General features: G+C 37.6%; 1 non-coding gene across 1 annotated transcript; it reads left to right on the forward strand.

Moving 5' to 3' along the window:
• The first annotated feature begins 12,658 nt into the window (after positions 1-12,658).
• On the forward strand, positions 12,659-12,719 carry LOC115931125 (U7 small nuclear RNA). Its single transcript, XR_004067679.1, has one exon. It is a non-coding gene; the product is annotated as a U7 small nuclear RNA (small nuclear RNA).
• The last annotated feature ends 264 nt before the right edge of the window (positions 12,720-12,983 follow it).

Here is a 12,983-nt window from a genome sequence, read left to right on the forward strand (position 1 = left end):
AGTTCGAGACCAGCCTGGCCAATGTGGTGAAACCCTGTCTCTACTAAAAATACAAAAATTAGCTGGGCATGGTGGCGTGCGCCTGTAATCCTAGCTACTCACGAGACTGAGGTGGGAGAACTGCTTGAACCCAGGAGGAGGAGGCTGCAGTGAGCTGAGATCGTGCCACTGCACTCCAGCCTGGGCAACAGAGTGAGACTGTATCTCAAAAAAAAAAAAAAAAAAAAAAAAAAAAAAATGGGCAAAACATTTTTAAGATGCTTCACAAAAGACGTTCAGATAACAAGTGGATGAATGACTGACTACTCTATTTCATTAAGCATCAGAGAAATATAACTTAAAATTACAATGAGACATCAGTACAGACCCAGAGCAATATTTAAAAAAATTTAAAGTATTAACTGCTAACGACCCCAAGGGCTGATATGACTGTTGAATAACTGGAACTGCCATATGCAGCTGATGTGAATGCAAAATGGGACAGCCACTTTTGAAAAAGGTTTGAAAGTATTTTATGAAATTAAGGCTGAGCATGGTGGCTCACACCTATAATCCCAATATTTTGGGAGGCTGAGGTGGAAGGATTGCTTGAGGCAGGAGGTTAAGACCAGGAGGTTAAGTCCAGCCTGGACAACATAGCAAGACCTTTCTTCTACAAAACATTAAAAATTAGCTAGGCCTGGTGACATGCTCCTGTAGTCCCAGCTACTTGAAAAGGCTGAGGCCCTGGAATTCGAGGTTATGGTGAGCCATATCCTACCTCAAAAACAAAACAAAACAACACAAAACAAAAATAGAGAGGAAAAAAAAAAAAGCAAAGAGCAAGCAAGCAAGCAAGCAAGAAATTAAAATCTTTGGCCACACAAACACCTGTAGCCAAATGTTTATAGCAGCTTTATTACTAACAGCCAAAACCTGGAAACAACTCAAAGCCCATTAACTGCTGAATGGATAAACAAACTGTGGTAATACATATAATGGAATACTACTCACACATTAAAAGAAAAAATTAGTGATACATGCAAGAACATAGATGAATCTTGAAAGTATTACATCAAGTGAAAGAAGCCAGACACTACCAGCTCATACCATGTGATTCCACTAACATGATGCCTCCAAACACAAACCTATAGCAGTAGATATTAGATCAAGGGTTGCTAGGGACCAATGGTGAGGATAGAAAATCGATAATAAGTGCATGAGACTTTACAGACTTACAGATATACTAAAAATGATTGTGAGAGTTCACAACTCTTCACATTTGTCCAAACTCATAGAATAGTATTCCTTAAAAGGGTCAACTTTACCATACGCAAATTATGACTAAATATGCCCGACTTTGTTTTTTCAAAAGTGAGGGTGAGGTGGGATGCAGTTGGGGGAGACATTATATACAGGAGAACAAAGATAAGAACGACACCAAATATCTAAAAACAACAGCCAGAGGACAATAGAATATTAAAGTGCTAAAAAAAGTCAACCTACAATTATATATCCAGTTTAAAAATAAGTCTTTCAGAAATGAAAGTTAAATAAAAACATTTTCTAAGAAACAAACACTGATAGAATCCTTCACCTACATGCAGTATTAAATAAATGAAGTTATTCAAACTGAAGGAAAATTATGAAAATATGGATCTACATAGATGGATGTATTCTATCAAACACTTAACAACGCAATGCCAATCTTATACAAACTTCTTCAAGAAGTAAAGAATACAACACATCCCAGATCACTTAAAGATGTCAGACACGATTACCCTAATTCTAAAACCAGACAATCAAAATAAAGCAAAACTGAAGACCAATCTCCCCAAAATGGCAACCGAACAATGAAAAAAAATTTAATTAAAGCCATTCCTCACATCATATATAAAAGCAAATTTCAGGTAAGCTAATGTTCTCATGTGAAAGATAATGCCTGAGATGGTTAGCAAGAAGATTATGAGATTATATTCAGGTATATGCTGGTAGAATTCACCATAAAATTATTTTAATATAAAACGTCCAAAAAATTAAGGCACACAAACTATTTTCACTCTTCATGTTGATCAATAATTTTCCTATTTCTTGTTAATTCAAAAAGACTCTGGATGCAATACCTTGTAAACTTATTTTTTGGTATGCCCCTGTGCTCATATACTACCTTACTACCTTTATCTCTCTGTTTTTTGTTTGTTTGTTTTGGAGATAGGCACGATCATTGGCCACTGCAGCCTGGAACTCCCCGGCCCAAGTGATCCTCCCACCTCAGCCTCCTGAGTAGCTGGGAGCAAGGCGAACACCACCACGGCTGGCTAATTTTGAAATTTTTTTGTAGAGATGGGGTCCGACTATCGTCTTGAACTCCTGGGTTGGTCTGGAACTCCTGGGCTGAAGCAGTCTTTCCACCTCAGCCTCCCAAAGTGTTGCTTGGGATTACAGGCGTGGACCGCCACACTTAGAAATGACTTTTCTAATATCCTTAAATCAGAGCTCATGTGAAAGTTTCAGCCTTCTCATTCCACCTCCCTCCGAACTACAAGTCTTAAAACTAAGAAATGACAGCCATTCGGTAGAAGTTAAAACACTCTGTTTCGCTGCTTATTTCTACTTAAAAAAATTATATACATAGATATATATTATGTAAATATATATAATTTATATATAGACATATGTGTGTGTATATATATAAATAAACGTGTAGAATTGGACTGGGGTCCCACTAATATCCACATTTCAAAACAGAATCTAAAACTCCCTAAATCAGGGCTGGGCTCGGCGGCTCACGCTTGTAATCCCAACCCTCTGGGAGGCTGACACTGGAGATCAGTCTGGGCAACAAAGTGAGATCTCTTCTCTACTAAAACAAAATACAACTCTCTAAAACTAATACAAAATTTTGTGTGTATGTGTCATATTCTGGAGAAAAGCTCCAAGGTTTTCCTCTGGGTCTTAAACAGGACTAAGACCCCCCACCCCCAAAACAATCTCTGTTCTAGAGGCTAAGCATATAGAAGCTCATACTGCATTATCAAACTGGAAAGTTAGTAGAGGATTTTCACGGTCATATACAGGAGAGGTGGGGAAAGCTGTCTATTTAGACTGTAAACTCCTAAAATGTTCATAAATCTCAATGGAAATTAAATCCACCGGGGTGGAAGAAGTATCATAATAGACAAAGAAGCTAAAGGTTAATGAAGAGAAGGTTTTAATCAGTGGTTACTTTTGTGCTTGGGATCAATCCTCAGTTTGTCCTCCAACGTAACTTTTGGCATTATTCGTTTCAAAGTCTGAAAAGTATCCATAAACCCAATACGAAACCTATGGATCAAGAGGGTCCGACCGAAAACAAAACAATTATGTTTCCGATGTGAATGCATCAATAGCTTACTTTTGTAGCGCTTTATAAAACGCTGTCACTTGCTGCTTTCCACGTCATGATATTCCCGGTCGGGAAGCGTAGGACAGCAGCATCTTTTATGAATAAGGAACTTTTTGGATTCAATTTGTGAGGTGTGGGACGCTCACCAGGTTGCGCGAAAGCCATTTTTCTACATCGTCAAGGGCACGCACCCCGTGTCTCATAGTATTAGTGATGAAGACGAGGATGAAATTACCAAAGACATCAGTGGGGAGTGAATTATACTTGGGGGAGGTGTAAGCACGTCGGAGAAAGAAGGAAGCTGAGAGACATTTTGTTTGTGAAAGAGGGAAGGTAGCGTTAAGAGGAGCCTTCCATCAGGGGCAGCAGAACGGGGGCAGGCGTGGCGTCTCTGAGACAGCCGGAAAACGACGTGAGAGAAAAACCCAGAGGCTACCAGTAGGCGAACAGACGGAGGGCCTGCCTCAGGGGAGCTAGGCAGCTCGCCTGAAGCCCCCCATCTGGAAATGACGTGTTTAACTCGGCGCCCCTGCAGCTCCGGCCGCCCTTTTTTGTTTAACTCCGCGCCCCTCCAGCTCCGGCCGCCCTTTTCGTCGCTCTCCCCTCGCGGTCGCTCACCCCTGAGATCCCTGGTTCCACCGAGACGCTCAGCTTCATTCGGCAACTCGCGGACACCAAGCGCCACAAATTCAAATACGAGATCTAGAGACGCTCGGTCTCAAACGACTCCCAGAGTGAAAGACAGAGGAACCAATCGAGGCCCGGCTGACCTCAGACGTCTAAGGCGATAGGCGTTGCTAAGAAAAGGGGGTGGGACGATACCCAGTTGCCAAGACGACGGCTTCCGGGTGGGCGGCTTGAGGTGGCTTCCGGCCGCAAGGCGAGACTCCGCGGGAAAACTCCCTGCTAGAGGGGCTAGGAGATTTGGGGCTGCGGCCGTTTCCTTCGGAGCACCCACGGGACTGTGTGCTGGGGTCACTCCACCGGCTGTGTCCTTTATTCTTCTTTCTCACCCAACGATTTACCTGAACGGTTATAAAGTGCACGTTATTTCCCTAAGGTAAGCGTGTGGTAGCGCCTCCTCCTCCTCAAACAGGGGGGTAACAGAAACCTGCTGTCAACTTTGTTACCCAACATAACTGTACTCAACCACAAAAAGTTGAAATTTTGGATCTTTAAACATTCAATAACCTCTTGCTGTGTGAGGTTTTTTAACTGCACTACATACATTTTGTAGTCTTTAACCATTGAATGCGATTTAAGTTTACAATGAAATTTAACGTTCTGGTTGTTTCTGACCCCAAATTTCATCTGAACCAGTTAATGCACGAAGAACTGAAATTTTATTTTCTGTAACAGTCTCATAGGTTCTCAGACTTAAGTTCTTAATCGCCCATAAATCTGAAGGCAGGTGGTAAAGATGAGCAGGTGATTTGAGCCCAGTCCATGCCAACACTCAAACTAATTCAGCTGAGACTCCTTTCGTTAGGAGCATTAATTTTAAAAATTTTAAACCGAATGGTAAACATGGCTGCTTTAGTTTCAGTTGTATCTCATTTGATGATGATAGTCCCACACAAGACGATCTCGTTTGTCAATGAAAGTAAACATTAGTGACCACACAGCTTTCTGCAGATAACTCTTTAAACGAACATCTTTTATCAGACCGCAGAAATCATTGTTAAATTATTGTCACTAAAATGTAAAAAGTAAAGCAAAACTTATCTGCTTATCAACAATTTCTTCCTCCATAGCTAAGGTAGGGAAGCATTTATGAAAGCTTAGATCTATATGTGTTTGGGATCCTGCCAACCCCTTTCTTAAAATTCCATCTTCAGAACTCCCTGCTAATGAGCACTTTTCCAGTAGCTTGGATGAAACATTCTGAATAATTCCTCAGCCTGAAGGTTAGAAATTTCATTAAATAAAAAATTAAATACACAGAATACTTAAGTATGAAACATTAATGAACTGAGTAATACATTCTTAAGAGGAGGCACTTAAGAAAACACAGGCCACCTGCATTGTGGAGCCATTTAATGTGATGAGATTTGATAAATGGGCAGGAGATCAAAAAATGCCCAGGGTTTCAAAAGAGAATGTTCCATGAGCAGCTTACTGCCTACATAGACCATTTGAAAATCAAACCAACTCAGCAGAAGCCCAAGAGGCCTTCAGATGAACCCGAGTATCCTTTGGATGTCAGTGTTGTACTGAACAAAGTCAGTTGAACTGTTATTTATCTGACAAGAAAAAAATGCCTAAATTTTGTAAGGACTTACACCATTCATTTAAAAATATATAGTGATCTTAGAGGTTAGAAAGCACAGAAAAGAAACTTGAACATAAATTAGAGGTACTTAAAAGGAGAAAAATAAATTTCCTCCGGTAGTAGACATGTATTTGCCATTGTTCACTGTTCTCTCCTTGATGTCCTCTCTCCTCAGCTTGGCTGAATCCTACTTACGCTTTTAAGACCCAGGTCAAATTGTGAATCTTTTGTGACCTAGTCCATAGTCACCTCTCTCCCTCCTGAATGCCTATAATAGTCTTTATTTGGCATTTTTTTGTATTCCTTATAATGTTTCTTATTTATGTTTATGAATATATCTTACATATAACTTGCATCATCTAAACCCTAAACTACTCAGAATTGTGTTCACCATGTACCTGGCAGACAGACTTGAACAAATAAGTTTTGATGTAAAAATGCCAAGATTAATACTAAATATAGTTGAGATCCATATTAGTTTGCTAGAGCAAACATAACAAAATGCCACAGACTAGGTGGCTTAAACAACAGAAAGTTATTTTCTCACAATTCTGGAGGCTAGGAGTTCAAGATCAAGGTATCAGCAGGGTTGGTTTCTTTCTGAGGTCTCTCTCCTTGACTCAGATCACTGTCTAATCTCTTTGTCTTCATGTGCTGTTTTCTCCATGTGTGTGCACACCTGTGTCCAAATTTTCTTTCCTTGTAAGCACACCAACCGTACTGGATTTAGGCCCGTGTTAAAGACCTCATTTTAGCTTAATTACCTCTTCAAACACCTTATCTCCAAATAGGGTTACTTTCTGAAGTACTAGGGGTTACACCTTTAACATATAACTTTTGGGGGGACTCAAGCCCATAACAGTAGCCAAGACTCAAAAAGCAGAAATGATTGGGAGCAATTATCTGTCACCTTTCAGAACTCCCATTTTCAGACCTATAGATAGCATAAATGTGTAAGTCAGATTAGTGTAAGATAATAGGAAGTGGTACGGCCTGTGGCAATTCAAAGTATATTTGCCCAGACAGAAGACATTCAAATTAAAATTGTAAACAACCCTCCATCCCCACCCGAGCCATCCAAACAAAACAGTTTGGCTGGTTTTGACTTACAGGTTATCAGTTTGCAAAACCCACCACCATGTTATTTCATTTGGAATCATAACCTCATGGTGGATATTGGACATATTAAGTATTTTTATTGCATATCCAAATACATTTTTCCCAGACCCCATTGGTTTATGCACAGCTTTTTTTATTGAGTACTTGTTGTGTTAAAGGAAATGTACTAAGTGCCATGCAGGGATTAAGATCCATACGTTTGGCTACATATATCCTAGAGTTACAAGGACCTATTTTTGAGATCATTTATTAAATACCTAACTTTACAAAATTTAATTTTTTGTGTAACTTTATCCTGTAAATAAATTCGAACTCCAGAAAAAATTTCTTGTCAGACTACATGCACCACAAAGACCAAGACCGTGGCCTCAAGTACAAGGGTAGAGGAAATGAGACAAGTAAAAAAATAATTATTGAGCAAGATGAAAGAAGACCATAAGAGGATTATAGATAAAGTGCTATGGAAGATTAGAGGACAAACAGATTTCATCCAGCTGGGTGTGGTGCTGAAGGTATTTAATGCAGTTCGAATTAATCTTTTCATGGCACTTGGTACCTCTAATATATCATTAATCGGCATATTATATGGTAGCTATTTGCTTATGTTCATATCCCTCCCAGTACGTTCTGAAATACACAAGAATGTCTTAATCTTTATTTGTTCCAGTCTAATGTTATTCAAAAGCATCTAGTGTTACCCAAAGGAGTCAATTGGGGAGCTTTTTAAAAAGAAACCTGTCTTAATTCTAGCTCTGAAGATTGTAATTAAGTAGGCCTGGAGAGGTGGTAGAGGATCTCTATTTTGAAAAGTTTTCCCTCACTTAATAAATCTGGTGATCACACCATTTAGAATCTACTGCCCTAGAGCACCTAGTATATAGTATGCTCTCAGTAAATTGTTGTCACATTAAATGAGCAGAGCTGCAATTTAGTAAGATTAATAAGACTCCAGTGTGTAGGATGAATTAAAGTGGGAAATATCCTAAAGGCAGGAAAATCCTATTACAGATGTCCAGCTAAGAGATGAAGCAGCCCTGAACTAGGGTAGAGACAATAGGCGATAAATGGATGAGAAACACTGAGAAGGTAGAATGAGCAGACTTAGGTGAAAATTGATATAATGCAGTAGTTCTCAAAATGTAGTATGCCTAAGTCTTACATGGGTTGTTGATTTAAAAAGATTTCTGGGATCTATCCTTGAAAACCTTTTCAGCTAATTCAGGGTAAAGCACATGAATCTGCATTTTTAACAACCCTTCTTCATTATTTTGATTTAGATTATTTAAATTAAAAACCTCAATTTAAGAACACACTGATCTGTTGACCATGGTGAGTAGGGAAGAGGGACTATTGAAAAAGAATTCTAAAGATTAAATCTTGAGCGATAGGGAATATGGTAAGCCTTTAATAGACCCTGAAAATTTGGTTTCGAGGGAAATAAAGTTCATCCGTGAAGCTATTTGGCAAGTAAGAAATGTCATTTAAGAGCCTGGAAAAGACGTATGAGTGAAGAAAAAATTGGAAAATCTTTGTTTAATAAAGATTTCTGAGAGATCAAAGAAAAAGAAAATGGTTATACAGAGAATTGAGGGAGTATTTCTCTTTTTAGAGACCTTGAAAGAGGCAGCGTATGAAACAGTGGAAAGAAAAACAAACTGGCAGAAACCAAAAACAAGAGTCTCAAGCAAATAATATTTATAGCAGGTGAATAAGAAATACAGGGGTTGTGGTGTGGGTGTAGAGAGGTTTCCGGAATTGACATGTATCTGTATTGTTGAATAGAGGAAGTTCTGTAGAATGTTGGAGTTTCTACGAGTTGAAGAATGAATTTCACAGCAAAATCAAACCTAGGTGATTAAGCATAATTTATAATGTAGAAAAAAGAGTGAGAAATTATTATAACAAAGAGGTGACCCCTCAAGTTACTTCTAATTCATAGAGGTTTTTTTTTTTGTTGTTGTTTTTTTTTGAGACAGTTTTGCTCTTGTTGCCCAGGCTGGAGTGCAATGGCGCAGTCTCGGCTCACTGCAACATCCGCCTCTCCAGTTCAAGAGATTCTCCAGCCTTAGCCTCCCAGGTAGCTGGGATTACAGGTACCCGCCACCATGCCTGGCTAATTTTCTTATTTTCAATAGAGACAGGATTTCGCCATGTTGGCCAGGATAGTCTCGAACTCCTTACCTCGGGTGATCCACCCACCTCTGCCTCCCAAAGCGCTAGGATTACAGACGTGAGCCAATGTGCCCAGCTGTGACTTCCATTTTTTATAACAAAATAATTTTAAGAGCAGAATCAAAGGAAATAAAAAGTGAGAGATAAAATGGCCATGATAAAATTAATAGTAATCATTCATTATTAGCCAAACATAGATTTTTGTAAGGTTCTTCTTGAATAGTAGGGGAAGGTAAAAGAAATGAATTAATAAAATTGATTAAAAGTCCTCTTTTTAAGAAGTAAAAGAAAACAAAAGAATAAAGGTAATTTGAGGAATGGAGTTTTTAAGTTTTAAAGAAGAAAAATAGTTGGAGGGAAAATAATATTTTTTCTAGGTTTAGCAACAAACTAGTTTTATAAACATTGCATGTTATATGCCAGTCTTATAAGCTATTTATAAGTAGATAGTGACTGTGGTGGTAAACTATATAAAAGATCTGGCATGCCTCTTACAAGTTGTGTATACAACCTTGGTTAAGTTAGTCCTGTTCTATAAAATGGAAAATAATAACACCTGCCTTATAACGTTAAATAAATGATATAATGTTAAGTGTGTGCCAACTATATAAAGCATTCAATAAATGGTAGCTATTTTTATTAAGTGAATGACCTTATGCAATTTACTTAACTGCTCTGAATTTTTAAGTTTTTTTTTTTCTGTCAAATGGGATTAGTTGTATGATGTTTTTATAGGGTTATCAAGAAGATTAAGTTATTAGAAAATTAGGGTTATTAGAACTTGTAGTATGAATAACACATAACACATAAAAACACTCAGTAAATGTTAAATACTGTTATCAAAAATCTCAAAATAACACGTATCACAATTTTCACAGTGCTTTAAAATATATTCTTCATATACTCTTTTCAACAATATTGTGATAGTCCCTTTTACAGATGAGATGCAGAAAGCTTGAGAAACTTAGTGCAAAACAAGCAGTCCTCTTATTTCCAGGCCAGTTCTCTTTCTCAACATGCATTTAACTCACAAGACTTACTTTTTTAACTTTCTGTCTTGAAAATTTTTTTCAATTCTTCAGCTAAGACAGCAGAAGAGATGATTTATTGTATACTGTTACACTCAGCCACAGCTTATTTTTTAAATATTAGATTTACATGTAGTTGCAGTTAGTAATAGTACAGAAAGATCTCTTATATCCTTCACTCAGTTTCCCCCAGTGGTAACTATATCTCGTATAACTATAGTACAGTATCACTATCAAGAAATTGACATCTCGTGACCTTATGTAGAATTCACAGGTTTAACATGCATTTGTTTGTGTGTGTGTGCATTTAGTTCAATGCAGTTGTACCATGTGTAGATTCATGTTACCTCCACTACATTCAAGATGTAGAACTTCAGTCCCCGCAAGTATTCCTCATGCTACATTTTTCTATAGCCACAACTGATCCTCCTATACCCCAGCTGCTAACCCCTGCAAATCACTAGTCTATTCTCCAGGTTTACAGTTTTGTCATTTTGAGAATATTATATAAATGGATTAACCATTGTAACCTTTTGGCATAGACAACTTTTATTTTTTAATAAGATTTACATTTAATTTATGTGAAAAATAAAGACATCTTAAAAATAAAACGTAAGCCTTCTCTCTGGTGGAACAATGGATCTCTTTCTAAGTTCTTGGCCTACATGTCGTAAGAGAAGAATTGGATGAACCACATGACAGAAATTAACAATGACAAAGACTCTCAAATTTCAAATCTAAATACACATAGTTCTTGGATTTTTAGATGACACAACTTTTTCCTTTTAAAAATGGTTCAAAAAACAAAAGATGGTTCAATGGCAATTGCCTGCCTTTCTTCTCAAAATGCTTTCTTGTGAAAATGCACCTAGTTGTACATGTTGGATGGATTTTTACTGTCACATCAGTGACTATGGAGAAAGAAGAGTGATATCCTGGAAAATTGTGGAATAAGAAGTTTCAGAGCTTGGTCTTCTAACAAAACAACCACTAAATGTGAAAAAGGTATTATCAACTATTTTAGAACTCTGGAAACTGATTGAACACTTACAGCAACCTGAGGAGTGCTTGATGAAGAAAAGTACAACTGAAATGCAATAACATTTCACTGCAATACAGCTAGCAATCCCCTTTCTTCTACCCTGCTGCAGCCATGGGGATAGTAGTCTGCATTTCTGGAGTAGCTGGCTATTGCCAGGGGTGGCAGTAAGGAACTTTTCCTACAAATTTTAGGAGTTGTGCATTTGGTCAGTCTGGCAATTCCCTAAGGAACCAGCAAAGACACTTTTTATTTTTCAGCCCCCCTGGCTTGTAGCAGCTTTCTCATGGCAACTAACAGAAAATGTAACGGAACACACTCTTTTCTCTCTCTCTTTGGATCCATACATTTCATTAAATCTCTGTCAGGTCGGTGCCTGACTACAGCAATAACAGAAGAGAAACTCCTTTTTCCACATAAAATACTGCAGCCTTAAGCAAGCAAAAATGAGCAATCCATGAAGAGCAGTAGAATCTGATTTTGAGAGTTACCACATTATAGTACTCAAGATGTCTAATTGTCTAATTCTCAACAAAAAAGTCACCATATAAAGAAACAGAAAAGTATAGCCCATTCACGGGAATTTTTTTTTTTTAGGAATGTTTACAGAAACCATCTCTGAGGAATACTAAACATTGGAGTTACTAATCAAAGACATTAAACCAACTCTCTTAAAATGCTTAATCAGTTAAAGGGAAACTATGGACAAAGAACTATGGAAAATCAGAAAAACAATGTATAAGGCCTGGCACAGTGATGCACACCCGTAATCCTAGTGCTTTGGGAGGCTAAGGTGGGAGGATCACTTGGGGCCAGGAATTTGAGACCAGTGTGGTCAATATAACAAGACCCCCAATGTGTACAAAAATTTAAAAAAAAAAATTAGCCAGGTCTGGTGGCACATATCTGTAGTCCTAGCCACTTGAGAAGCTGAGACAGGAAGATCCCTTGAGCCCAGGAGTTTGAGGCTGAACTGACACTGTACTCCAGCCTGAGTCACAAGAGTAAGACCCTGTCTCTTAAAAAAATAAATAAATAAAAATAAAAAATGTACAACAAAATAGGGCATATCAATAAAAATATAAAAGTTATAAAAAAGGAATCAAATAGAAATTCTGAACATAAAAGTACAGTAGATTAAATGGAAATTCACCAGAGGAGTTCAACTGCAAATATGAGTAGGCAAAAGAGAAAATTACCAAACATGAGATAAGGCTATTAAAATTATGCAATTTAAAGAGCAAAAGGGAAAAAGAATGAAAAAAAAGGAACAGAACCTTAGGGATTTGTGGGACACCATCAAGCATACCAGCACATGCATCATGGAAGTGTCAGGAGGGATGAGAGAGAAAAAAACAGAACAAATATTTCCCAAATTTGATGAAAGACATGAATATATTCATCCAAAAACTTAAACATTAAGCAGGATGAAGTCAAAGAGATCCACAGTAAGACATGTTATACTCAGATTCTACAAAGCAAGAGAATCTAGAAAGCAAAAGGAGCTAACTCTTCATGTACAAGGAATCCTCAATAAGATTAACAGTGGATTTCTCATCAAAAACTATGGAGGCCAGAAGGAAGTGGGATGGCATATTTAAAATAGTAAAAGAAAATAACTGAGAATTCTATATTTGGAAAAACTGTCCTTCAAGAGTGGAGAAAAGTATTACAGCTCTTTTAGAATTTGTCTAGCTGGTTCCTAGTTTCACTGGAAGCACCCTCCACTCCTAAAAAAAATGGAGAAATAATTACGATATTTTCAGATGAAAAGACTCTGGGGGAATTTATTACTAGTACACTTGCTTTACAAGAAATGGTAAAGGGAGTCTTTCAGGCTGAAATGAAAACCATATGAACAAATAACACTAGTAAAAGTAACTACTAGTAAAGGTAACTACACTAGTAAAGGTAACTACACAAGTAAATATAAAAGCATTATTGTATTTTTGGTTTGTGATGTTTCATTTTACTATGTAATTTAAAGGA

This window comes from Gorilla gorilla, chromosome 18, assembly GCF_029281585.2.
Source record: "Gorilla gorilla gorilla isolate KB3781 chromosome 18, NHGRI_mGorGor1-v2.1_pri, whole genome shotgun sequence".
Taxonomy (NCBI): domain Eukaryota; kingdom Metazoa; phylum Chordata; class Mammalia; order Primates; family Hominidae; genus Gorilla; species Gorilla gorilla.